The sequence below is a fragment of the Nicotiana tabacum genome, chromosome 9 (assembly GCF_000715075.1).
Source record: "Nicotiana tabacum cultivar K326 chromosome 9, ASM71507v2, whole genome shotgun sequence".
Taxonomy (NCBI): Eukaryota; Viridiplantae; Streptophyta; class Magnoliopsida; order Solanales; family Solanaceae; genus Nicotiana; species Nicotiana tabacum.
The window spans coordinates 43879504-43893560 of NC_134088.1; positions in this window are offsets into that span (position 1 = coordinate 43879504).

A 14057-nucleotide genomic window follows, 5' to 3' on the forward strand; every position below is an offset into this window, starting at 1 on the left:
ATAATAGTCCCATTCATTACATCACGAATTCAAATCCACACTCATCTCGAGTGACCTTATTTTACGAGACCACGTTATTTCAAGACCCACGAATCATCTCATACTCTTCCTTGTGCAAACTTTTACATCTTCAACTAGTACACCCCTTCTGAAACTTCTTTTATGAATCCGAAGTTATTTTCTTCCATTTTTCTACTGCTACACCACAACCTAAAGATAACGCAGAGTATCCAAGCCCCGTTTCATAATCTGCTGTAAAAGCTCGATACTCAACCATACTACAGACTTGAGATCCTTAGACACTGTACTTTAAATTTTTGAACCCACTACGACCGTTGTTGTGAGTCACTTGCTCTGACTTGTTCCCAAACATGATCAACTCCAAGGCCTTATTAACACATGGACACTTTATCAAGGAAACACCCGACTTTCTCACTTTCCCTGTGCATTACATCTACACGAAGCATAAACTCTGAGTCCTCCTAAAGCCTAAACATGAATCGATAAAGCCAAATATGGCACACATTCCCCCAAATCCTTTGCTCAAATTACCACTGATGTTTTCTTTTCTTAGTTGAAATGACCCACTAATACACCGATAACCAGAAATCTCACAAATAGACAACCATGCAATCCAATTATAGACGGTGGGGCTCTCCCACTTAGCTTGAAGCTACAATTACATAAATTCTGGAATCCACCGAGATTCTTTCTTCATCGTTGACATGATTCTGCACACGCAACTCTCATTTATTAACTTTTAATAACCGCTCTGAACCACTAGCCACATTTACATATTTAATCTCTTATCGGGTGGCCAGTAGAATTCTTCGCAGAAGCTTTGTCAACACCACGCGACTGCTAACCTGCTCATAGGAGATAACCCGCCTGTGGAAATTACATGCTGACATATTCCAACATCGCTGCCCTGGGTGCAATTACTATGAAATCAGTAGATCATCCTGAGTCCTAGCTCATTCACCAGCTGCACCAATCTGTTCACTCCTCATGGACGTCAACTAGAGGTGCAACGATATATCCCAATCCAAAGTCATGTTGGATCCCTCTTCATATTAAGCAATTCCCTCCTGTCACACCAAATCTTCCTCAATATAGCAGTCAATATTACAACTTAAGTCCGTAGACTTAGTCACTGTCCATCATGAATTCCAAATCACTTCAAACTTTCCTCAAGTTGTGTAGTTATCCTACCACATAACCCATGTGCTACCTTGCCACTCTCCCACTTTGGTCAAACCCTCTCCTTTAAGCAACTACTCGACTTCTGTTTTCTCACACTTGGGCTTCTAGGAACTTAACCACCACAAGACACCTTCCACATGTCCTTCCTCATCCTTCGCTGCCCAAATATTGTATCAAATCAACATCCATTTCTGTAACACCTGAACTAACAAATTACTACCAGCCTTAATCCTCCTAGAAGATCATCTTCCTTGAGCCGTGACATTAGAAATACCAATTGAATCCTGAAGTTTTGCACACTGCTATTTCCGACAACTGCTTCTCTGATTCCAATTCCTAACACCCCGCCGTGAAAGCGAGTTAAAGAAAATTGTTACGACCAAACACACTCACGCAAGTATACGTGGTCGTCAAGTAATAGAGTAGTGAATAAAGTATCGTTCCCACGAAGACTTATGATTAACTTTTGACTAATTCAAACTCAAATAGCTTATTGATTCAAGCGATTTCTTATAAAATAGATAATTTTCTAATTTACTAACTAAAAACTATCAAGTAATGAAATACTAAAAATCAACACAACACTTAAATAGTTTTGAATAACAATCAATAGGAGATAATATTCCAGGGTCACGGGTTATCTAACAATCATGTTGCATTCTTAGCTTAAAATAACTAATTGATTTATCTGGATTGTTGATTGACAGGGTTGATATTACTCATAAGAATCTGTCGAGTCCTTACTCGCCTATTTAAGCTAACTTAATACCTATATGTCTATGGAAGTAAGATTAACAAGAACGCATTTACAATTCCTGTATTGCAACCGAGCAAGGCAATTAGTTATATGTCTATCCTAATTGCGAATCCGTTCCCCGATGCGCGGGTTTAAGAACTTGCTCTATTTAATTCTATATGCAATCTAGAGTTCCCACTTTCGAGTTCAACTCTAGATTCGTAGATAGTATTTCACTGTTAGCTACTCAGCAAAATAATTAAAAACAGAATTAAATAAACAACCTAATATGATAAAATCAACTTCGTCAAATTAAACTTCAAACATCAACATTCATGTATACCCATGACCCTAGAACAATAGGTTTCTTAGCCACTCATGTTCATACAATCATCAAAAATAATGTTTTCAAACATAAAATCAATGAATACTAGGAAAGGGATGGAAAAATTTATCAAATCCTTGCTTTCGAGTGTTTGGCGCCTCCCTCCTTTCTCTAAATCACGTCCCCCTCCTCAAAAATAGGTTTAGGTTGGCTTTTATATGAGTTGGGAGCGTCTAGGGGTCGAAATAATCGAGTCCTAGTCGAAAAAGGATACTTTCCCGTCTTCAGCGTCTAGGGCAGCGTGGGGCGCTGGCCCTGGCGCTCAAACATTTTGGCTGCTGTAAATTGCGCCACAGCCAGCGCCCCACGCTGGCTGTGGCCCTCAAATCTCCCTTTTTGCGATTTTGTCCGATTTTGCTCCAATTCGCGCCCTTTCATCCCAAATTGTATCCGAATGATTCCTACACATAGAAATACCAAAATGTAGCACAAATAATCATATTAAACATCTCAAATCGTTGAGACATGAGTAAAATCTGAGGGGATATATATCAAAATATGCATGCATTAAGTCGATTATCAACACCCCACACTTAGACTCTTGTTCGTCCTCGAGCAATGGAACTATATTAGCACCCTCAAAACGTATTTAGCACTATGAAAGAGGACCTCACAATTAATTCAATCAAACAACCAACCTTTTGACTATGATCGATGTCGACAATTAAGCATGAACACACAAATTTCATATTCTTCTCGTTTTTAAATAGCCCAAGTATACTCAATATTTTTCAACCAACTCAATCAACTCAAGCAACCTCTCCACAACCACCTTACCTCAAGAGACGACTCGTTACCACTAAGCATCCTCAACACACGCACTCATCCAACACAAGAAAGTGTACAATTTCACCAATCCGTCATGAGATCAAGTGCCCTCACCACAAGCAAAAGAGTGAATATCAAAGTAGTCCACAAATTTAAATATTTCATTGAACATAAATTAAGGACATCACACAATTGAACAACATTCACTCACTCTCACAAAGAATTCATGTGCATCCTATGGTCGTACCATAAGCTTGCCCGTAGTATACATCTCTACTAATCTAAGCTAGCTAAATCTAGGATCAATTAGGACTTTAAGGTTGTAATGCAGGCTAAGGGACGGGTAGGATACATTTAGGAATAGTGACTAACCCTCCTAAGCACTTTAATACACTACACTCACAATTCAAGCACAATATCTTCTCAACCCATTCACCTGTCATACACCATAACTAACATGACACTCTTTTCCATCAAGCACCTCTATGGTTTCACTAGCACGAGTGAGAAGGATAAGGAGGTGTGTCTTTCTACATTATTTGAACTTTTGTTTTCTTTTTCTTGCAAAATGTTTTCCTCTTTTTTTTTTTACACACTCCATACATTGAAGTTTATAAGCTAGTGATCTTTATTCACAATTTTAGTGCACCTTAAGGGCCCTTCCATGGTTCCACGCGAAAGCCACTTCCTAATCTCTCACCTTACTTCTTTTAGCGACTAAGTGCCTTAGGAGGTAAAGGTTCAACAATCTCAAATTAAGAACAACTAGGAGTACGGCTTGTAATGTGGTTGCCAAGGAAACGGTCTATAGGCTCAAAGGGGCTATCAATGGGAAAATTTTATTTGTCAGTGACAAGCACCTTTATGGTCAATCAAGAAACGCCTATGTCATCTCCTAGACTAGCACAACTTAATGATTTCGCGTTGATTAACACACGGGGCAAGTTCTAGACTGCACAGGGTAGCACAGAATATCAACAATCCTTACACACACATGGAACTTGACCCACTCAAGACGGTTCTGTGTGACTCTCAAGTCAAGAAAGCATATCAAGTTGAGGATTTTTAAGCAACAATGCACTAGTGGCATACAAGTCAATCAACTGAGTAAAAGGCATCAAAAAGTAGGTTACTTAATCTACTTGGGCATTACAATTCAAATCATATATGCAGGATGACAGAGCGCATGCTCTAACTTAACTTGCCAACACCAAATATGTCAACAGGTACCTCAGAGCAATCTCAATTTTCTCCCTTATCCTACTCCTAAAAAAATAAAACAAAACACCCGGTTCGAGCTACACTCTTGGAAAAGAACCGGCGTCCAAAGAAAAACCAAGGGATACTACCTAACTATCAAAAATAAAACAAAAGAAAATCTTTTTGGTATTTTTAATCGGACTTTTAATCCCTCAAGAAAATTATCCAACAGATCCATCGTCGGAAAAAGTCCAAGTTTTTGTTAATTTTTTTTTATGTACTCTAGCTAATTAGACTATGTTAGTCTTAAATTAAGCTAAAAGGTGATAAAAGAAAAAATAATAATAATAACACTAAAAATTTTATACAATTCAAGGAGTATTCCCTCCACCCCACACTTAAACAATGCATAGTCCCCGATGCTTAATAAATTCAAAAATAAAGTAAGGTGGAAAGAAAGAACTCCCTGTTAGTCAGAGTCTGCCTCATCAGGATGCCAACCAGCTACAGCAATGGGCTCATCATCATCTCCTAAGGGTACCAAAGCCATTGGTCCCATAACTTCATCATCATCCGCATCCTCATTATCAGATTTCTTGTCAGTGTTTTCATCCTCAGAGGGATAAACGGGACTGCTGGTGCTATGCCCAACATCTCCTTGGAAGAACTGGAGAGATCACTTCGCAATTGCGTGCGCTCCTCATCTGACACCCCAAGCCTGCTCATAATAACATTGAGGGATTTGTAAAGATACCTTTTGAAATTTTCGTCCCTCTCATTCCTAGCAGCCTGGGTGAGCTTGGATGTGGACTCTAGCATGGATGTGATGTCTAACAATGCTGTGGGTGCCTCCACTACCTCATCATAGCCAGGGTACTCTGGTACCCCATGAGAGAGCATGTATTGTGTCAGGATGTTGCCAAAAAAAAACCTTTTGATCCTTCCTCCAAAACGGGTGCGGGTCATCTCCCCAAGCATGAGCTCACCTACATTTATGGTGTGTCCGGTCATCAAAAAGTAGATCACGCACACTCCAGCTCGAGTGCACTCACTATTATGTTTGACGGGCATTAATCTAGCTTGCACAAAGTTTTGCCAAACCTTGGCCGTTTTGTTGAAATCGAACCGGAGCATTTCAAGGTGAATATTTCCCTTAGTTCGCGTCCATTTTGCATTAGAATAAATGCCACAAATTGTGTGACGTATTGCTTGGTAGCTTGGACTTTTGACGAACTTTTGAAGCCTTCGTGGGCTAGGACTATCAACTCCCAAAAAATGACACAAGGCTTCCCTGTCCATTAGAATTTCCTTTCCTCTGACCCACGACTCGTCATTTTTCTCGTTCCAGTTGGCATATAACTCTCTTACCATGCTGAGATTTGCCAGGCCCGGACATTCGAGGAGCTTATCCATCTTCTTTTCAATCAATGTAGCAAGTACAACTGGGAAGTTCCGTTCTAAAGCCTTCACATTTATTCCCATTTCAGACATATATCTCCCATATGGAACAAAAGTATCATGCCATTTGATGGCGTCATCCCGAACAAGTTCCACTTGAGGCCGTGGTGGCCTCATAGACTGCTAGCGTGTTGCTTTCCCTTGGCTTGTCGGGAGGAGCTCTCGCCTTGCTTGCGTTTCTTTGGAGGGGGAGCAGTAGTGGAGGACTTCCCCACCCCTTTTCCTTTAGCGGTATCGTCACGAGCCATAGCAACCTACACATGATAAACACAAAGATGAGAATGAATCAAGAGATGTTGCCTAAGGTCATCGTGAGAGGCAAGATGACCCCACACTTAAAACCTAAGGCTATGTATAATCGAATCATAATATTGATTCAATGTGCACCAATGTGTCATCACAAGGCTATAGGTACTTAGACTTCCCTATGCCATAAAATTCAATTAGTCTAACATGGCTGTAACTTAACTATGGTGCAAGCATAACAAAGCTAAAGTCTATATTACTACACTATTTTAGTACACTAACTACAACTTACAAAGGTTTACAACAAGATACAATACCCCCAAAACACCCCACACTTCGCCCTAACTCATATACAACTACACTCGGCTACTTAGACTTCACCGGTGTTCAAATTTACTCTCTTAAGCATTTTAGGAAACACCTTGTGGGCATCAATTTTGCTCTTCTATTTCAACAATGGTGGGAGAAGGTGGACCTCCCAAATTTACATGAAGTAGAGGGAATTATAGTTTACTACTTCAAACACAACTGCTCAACCAAAGTTTTGCACCAATTTCGTGTATAATCATTCGACCCACAATAACATCCAATATGTTAAAGAGGCCTAGGGGGTTTGAGGATTGGGGGAGAAAGAATACTACAAATACTCTAAGAACTTTCAAAATACAAGAAAACAGATAAGAAGACGAACATACCTTAGAGTCTTGAGATGGAATTGAGCAAGGAATATGGTGAGAACTTGAGAGAAAGGGGGAGAAGAAGAGCAAACCGTGTGTTTTTGGAGAGAATGGGGGGTTTTAGGTTTTAGCTATTTTAATTTAGGTGGGGGATGGGTATGGATAATTGGGTATGGGTTGGTTTGTGAGTGTATATGGGTAATTGGGTAGGGTATTTTTAATTAAACAAAGAAAACGAAAAAAAAATAAATTTTTTACTTACCTGAACCGCCAGCCCAGCGCCCCATGCTGGAGCTGGCGCTGAAGCTCCCGAGCTAATGCAAAGTGAGCCCCAGGCAGCGTGGGGCGCTGGCCTGGGCGCTCAATTCGTTTATTTTTTTTTAAAACAATCCCGACTACCCGAGTACTCAATATATACATTACACACATTCCACACCATTTCAACTTACAAAGAAAAAATTATGGCCTATAAAAGAAAAAACTATGCTTCGAAAGCGGTAAAAAATGGGTTGCCTCCCAACGAGCGCCTAATTTAACATCGCGGCACGACTCAACACGTGTTTAAGCATCTTCCAAGTCCACTGAGGTCTTGTGACGTGCAATGTCACCACCCCAATAATGTTTTATTCTCTGGCTATTTACCAAGAAGGTACCACTTGAGCTCGTATCACGCAGTTCCACCGCTCCGTGAGGCCTCACACTTACCACAACAAAAGGACCTGCCCAACGAGACTTAAGCTTTCCAGGGAATAGCTTCAACCTTGAATTGAACAAGAGAACTTCTTGACCCGGCTCAAACTCTCGATGTTGAATGTGCTTGTCATGCCACCTCTCTGTCTTTTCTTTATATAATTTGGCATTTTCATATGCGTGCAATCGAAATTCATCAAGCTCGTTGAGTTGCAGCAACCTATTCTCACCAGTTGAGTCCATATCCATATTTAGCTTTTTGATCGCCCAATAAGCTTTATGTTCAAGCTCGACGGGCAAGTGGCATGCCTTCCCATAAACCAACCTGTACGGAGAAGTACCTATGGGAGTCTTGTATGCAGTTCGATATGCCCATAATGCATCATCCAGCTTCCCTGCCCAGTCTTTTCTATTTCCACTTACTGTTTTCTCCAGAATCTGCTTTACCTCTCTGTTTGAAACTTCTACTTGACCACTCGTTTGGGGATGATAGGCAGTGGAAACTTTGTGCTTAACTCCATACTTTGTAAGAACATTATTCGACAATTTGTTACAAAAGTGAGTTCCTCCGTCGCTTATTAACACTCTTGGAGTCCCAAAGCGCGTGAAGATGTGCTTCTTTACAAAGCTTACCACTACCTTTGCATCATTAGTAGGAAGAGCAATGGCCTCCACCCACTTAGAAACATAGTCGACCGCCACCAAGATGTACCTGTGACCATTAGAATATGGGAACGGTCCCATGAAATCAATCTCCCAAACATCAAAAAGCTCTACTGCCAGAATATTTTGCAAAGGCATTTCGTGCTTCCTCGTGATAGTTCCGGTTCTTTGGCATCTGTCACACTTTTTAACAAAGGCATGTGCATCCTTAAATAATTTTGGCCAATAGAAACCTGATTGTAGCACTTTTTGGGCGGTTCTATCCCCACCGTGATGACCTCCATATGGCGAAGCATGACAGCCATGCAATATTGCATTCATCTCTTCCTTAGGAACAAACCTTCGCACTAACTGATCTACGCATTGCCTATATAAGAATGGCTCATCCCACATGTAGAGCCTCATATCATGTAAGAATCTTCTTCTATTATCAGGTGTTAATTCTAGTGGTGTCACCCCACTTGCAATAAAATTCACATAATCCGCATACCATGAGGCTTCACCTGAGGTGACTGCTAATAACTGCTCATCAGGAAATGTTTCTTTCATTGACCCTCCTTCAGCTACATGGTTCCGACTTTCTAATCTGGACAAGTGATCAGCCACTTGATTTTCTGTCCCTTTTCAATCTCGGATCTCTAATTCAAATTCTTGCAAGAGGAGGACCCAACGAATCAGCCTCGGCTTGGTATCTTTCTTTTCAAACAAGTATCTGATAGATGAATGATCTGTGTAGACGATAACTTTGGTTCCCACTAGATAAGATCTGAACTTGTCAAACGCCCACACCACTGCAAGCAACTCTTTTTCAGTAATTGTATAATTCATCTGAGCTGGATTCATAGTTTTGCTCGCATAATAAATGGAGTGAAATATTTTATCCCTTCTTTGCCCCAAAACAGCTCCGATTGCTATGTCACTTGCATCGCACATCAACTCATATGGCAGTCCCCAATCTGGGGCGATGATAATTGGTGCAGTCACCAACCTTCCATTCAGCTCCTTAAATGCTTTCAGACATGCATCATCAAACTTGAAGGTGACATCTTTCTCTAGAAGCCTGCATAACGGAGAAGAAATTTTCGAAAAATCTTTAATGAATCGACGATAAAAACCTGCATGGCCCAAGAAACTGCGAATGCCTTTGACGGATGCCGGTGGGGGCAATTTTTCAATCACCTCCACCTTTGCTTTATCCACCTGTAGACCATCTTTTGACACCTTGTGCCCTAAGACTATACCTTCACGTACCATGAAATGGCACTTTTCCCAGTTGAGTACCAAGTTTATCTCTTCATACCTAGCAAGCACTTTATCAAGGTTCATTAAACAATTATCAAAAGAACACCCAAACACAGAAAAATCATCCATGAACACTTCCACAAATCTTTCAACCATGTCAGTAAAAATAGCCATCATACACCTTTGAAAAGTCGCAGGTGTATTACAGAGACCAAAGGGCATTCTCTTGAACGCATACGTGCCATATGGACACGTAAATGTGGTTTTCTCTTGGTCCTCTGGGGCTATAGCAATCTGATTATACCCCGAATAACCATCTAGGAAACAGTAGTATTCATGGCCAGCTAACCTATCCAAAATTTGGTCAATGAAAGGGAGGGGAAAGTGGTCCTTTCGGGTGGCATTGTTCAATTTTCTATAATCTATGCAAATTCTCCACCCAGTGACAGTTCTTGTAGGAATTAAGTCATTATTTTCATTAACCACTACAGTCATCCCCCTTTCTTAGGCACACATCAAACGGGGCTTACCCATTTGCTATCAGAGATTGGGAATACAATACCTGCATCAAGCCACTTAATCACTTCTTTTCTTACCACCTCTTTCATGATTGGATTTAGGCGGCGTTGTTGCTCTACACTTTGCTTGTGTCCGTCTTCCATGAGGATTTTATGCATGCAGAAAGCTGGACTAATGCCTTTGATGTTAGACATCGTCCACCCAATTGCTCGCTTGTGCTCACGTAGCACTCTCAACAACTTTTCTTCCTGCAATTTAGACAAGTCAGAAGAAACAATAATAGGTAAAGTGTCAGAACTACCCAAATAAGCATATTGAAGGTGAGGGGGTAGGGGTTTAAGCTCCAATTTTGGAGCTTCTTCAATTGACAGCTTTGGAGAAGATCCGCTTAGCCTATTCAGGGGCTCAAACGGGTGTATTCCTTGCATGTAAGCACAAGATGCATCTAGGATATACATCATCTCCTCAACCTTATCATCAATCTCCAAGTTATCGAACAACATGAGTGCTTTTTCTAGAGAATCGTCTAGATATACACTCGTGTCAAGAAGTTTCTCATCCACCTCCATAACAGATATCATAGAGAGCTCCTCATAGTGGCGGGAAAGTTGGATCGCTTTGTAGACATTAAAAATTGCTTCCTCGTTCTCCATCCTCATAATCATTTTTCCCTCTCTCACTTTAATTATTGCGTCACCAGTAGCCAAGAGACGTCGTCCCAATATGATTGGAACTTGTTCATCAGCCTCAAAATCTAGAATAATGAAGTCAGCTAGGAAGATAAACTTCCCAATTTGCAGCAATACATCTTCAATCACTCCTTCAGGGTAGGCTGGACCTATCAGCTAATTGCAACATCACAGTGGTTGGTCTTGGAGCTCCCAGACCCAATTGCTTAAATAAGGAAAAGGGCATTAGATTTATGCTTGCCCCCAAATCACAAAGAGCACGACCCACGTCAATATTACCAATTCGCACAGGGATGGTGAAGATGCCAGGATCCTTAAGCTTTTGAGGAAGCTTGTTTTGGACCCTTGAAGTGCACTCCTCAGTAAGTGAAACTGTCTCAAACTCAGTCAATTTCCTCTTGTGAGCCACTATATCTTTTATGTACTTAGCATATTTTGGAATTTCACGAAGTACATCCACCAATGGAATATTCAATTGAACCTGGCTCAACATAGAGAGAAATTTGTTGAACATGCGATCATCATTCTTTTTCTGCAATCTCTGGGGGAAAGGTGGTGGTGGCCTTGCAGCCTCCACTGGATCTGAACTTGCATTATTTTTCTTTGACTCGTGTATTGCCTTAGGGATCAGCTTCCTCTCAGGTATAGGTTTGTCCTTTCTCTTCTTTGGCACTTCTTCTAGTTCCCTCCCGTTTCTGAGTGTAACTGCATTAACTTGAGGGTTATTCTCTGTATCACTGGGAAGAGCGCCTGCAGGTCTAGTGTTTTGATTTCTACAATCTCTAGGGGAAAGGTGGTGGTGGCCTTGCAGCCTCCACTGGCTCTGAACCTGCATCATTTTTCTTTGACTCGTGTATTGCCTTAGGGATCAGCTCCCTCTCAGGTATAGGTTTGTCCTTTCTCTTCTTTTGCACTTCTTGTAGTTCCCTCCCATTTCTGAGTGTAACTGCATTAACTTGCGGGTTCTTCTCTGTATCATTGGGAAGAACGCCTGCAGGTCTAGTGTTTTGATTTGTTGCTAACTGTCTCATTTGCCTCTCAAGATTTTTGAAATTGGTCCTGAGCTGTTGATTATCAAGCAACAACTTCTTCAGCAAGTCATTCGTATTCTCTTCTGTTTGTAGGGGTGGTTTCTGAGGTTGATTAAATTTTCCATGGGGCCTATACTGGTTCTGATTCTGTTGATTTCCTCCCCATGAGAAGTTAGGATGATTCCTCCAATTTGGATTGTAAGTATTCCCATATTGTGTATGATGATTCATTGGACCTCTGCTATGTTGCCCCACATAGTATATAGATTCAGGATTCGTGGGGCACATGTCACTCATATGACTGTCACCACATAGTTCGCAGCAAATAGACATCTGTTGTACATGTTGCATCTGTTGTGTTTGTTGCATTGTCATTCTATTCATCTAATTTGCCAATTTTGCTATATCGGCTTTCATGGCTGAGAAGTCATCAAGCTCAATCAACCCGGCTGCCTTCTATTTAATTGCCCTTCGTGAGTCCCCATCTCCTTGCCAATTATGGTCATTAGCAATGAAGTTATTTAGCAAGAGTTGTATTTCACTATACGGCCTCGCCATGCAACTACCCCCACAAGCTGAATCAAGATTCATCTTTGATGCCTCATCTAGCCCATCAACAAAAGTGTGACCCAATACTTCATCAGTCTAAAAATGATGCGGGCAGTCTCTGAGTAGCTTCTTGTATCTTTCCCAAGCTTGACGAAGTGTCTCTCCATCTCGTTGTTGGAACCCAAGAATTTGGCTCCTCAGCGACTTTGTCTTCTTAGTGGGGAAAAACTTGATTAAGAATTTCCTTGCTAGATCATCCCAAGTGTGGATTGAGTTCGCGAGCTCCTTTTGCAACCATTCCTTAGCTTCTCCCAACAGTGAAAAGGGAAATAGTGTCAGCCTGACATAGTCCTTGGAAACGTTTGGATAATTGTAAGTGCCCGTAATTTCCAAGAAGTTCTGAATGTGCCTCTGCGGGTCTTCATGAGATAGACCCACATATTTCCCCTTGGACTGAATCAGTTGTACCATGTACTGTTTGAGTTCGAAATGCCCTGTGATATCAGGCTTCACAATAGCCTGAGTCATATTCGCAAGATTGGGCCTTGCGGCTTCTATCACCGCACGCTCTTCATTACCTGCCATCTCTATTGGCTGTGGTTGAACTACAATGTCCAACTCTCCCTCTATTATAGTTCTTGTTTCAACTTCCCTCCTCACTCTATGAAGTGTTCGTTCAATTTCAGTATCAAAAGGAAGGGGGTTGTTTGAACTTCTACTCCTCCGCATTCAAGAGAAGATCCGGCGTTAACACAAACAAGGCGAACTGAAAATTATACACTTGAACAAATAACTAATAAAAGCTTAACTCAGTCAAGTAGCTAATTTCTAAGTCCCCAGCAACGGCGCCAAAATCTTGTTGTGACCAAACACACTCACGCAAGTATACGGGGTCGTCAAGTAATAGAGTAGTGAATAAAGTATCGTTCCCACGAAGACTTATGATTAACTTTTGATTAATTCAAACTCAAATAGCTTATTGATTCAAGTGATTTCTTATAAAATACATAATTTTCTAATTTACTACCTAAAAACTATCAAGTAATGAAATACTAGAAAGCAACACAACAGTTAAATAGTTTTGAATAACAATCAATAGAAGATAATATTTCAGGGTCACGTGTTATCTAACAATCATGTTGCATTCTTAGCTTAAAATAACTAATTGATTTATCTGGATTGTTGATTGACAGGGTTGATATTACTCATAAGAATCTGTCGAGTCCTTACTCGCCTATTTAAGCTAACTTAATACCTATATGTCTATGGAATTAAGATTAACAAGAACACATTTACAATTCCTGTATTACAACCGAGCAAGGCAATTAGGTATAAGTCTATCCTAATTGCGAATCTGTTCCCCGATGCCCGGGTTTAAGAACTTGCTCTATTTAATTCTATATGCAATCTAGAGTTCCCACTTTCGAGTTCAACTCTAGATTCGTAGATAGTATTTCACTGTTAGCTACTCAGCAAAATAATTAAAAACAGAATTAAATAAACAACCCAATATGATAAAATCAACTTCGTCAAATTAAACTTCAAACAACAACATTCATGTATACCCATGACCCTAGAACAATAGGTTTCTTAGCCACTCATGTTCATACAATCATCAAAAATAATGTTTTCAAACATAAAATCAATGAATACTAGGAAAGGGATGGAAGAATTTATCAAATCCTTGCTTTCGAGTGTTTGGCGCCTCCCTCCTTTCTCTAAATCACGTCCCCCTCCTCAAAAATAGGTTTAGGTTGACTTTTATATGAGTTGGGGGCGTCTAGGGGTCGAAATAACCGAGTCCTAGTCGAAAAAGGACACGTTCCGGTCTTGAGCGTCCAGGGCAGCGTGGGGCGCTGGCCCTGGCGCTCAAATATTTTGGCTGCTGTAAATTGTGCCACAGCCAGCGCCCTACGCTGGCTGCGGCCCTCAAATCTCCCTTTTTGCGATTTTGTCCCGATTTTGCTCCAATTCGCGCCCTTGCATCCCAAATTATATCCG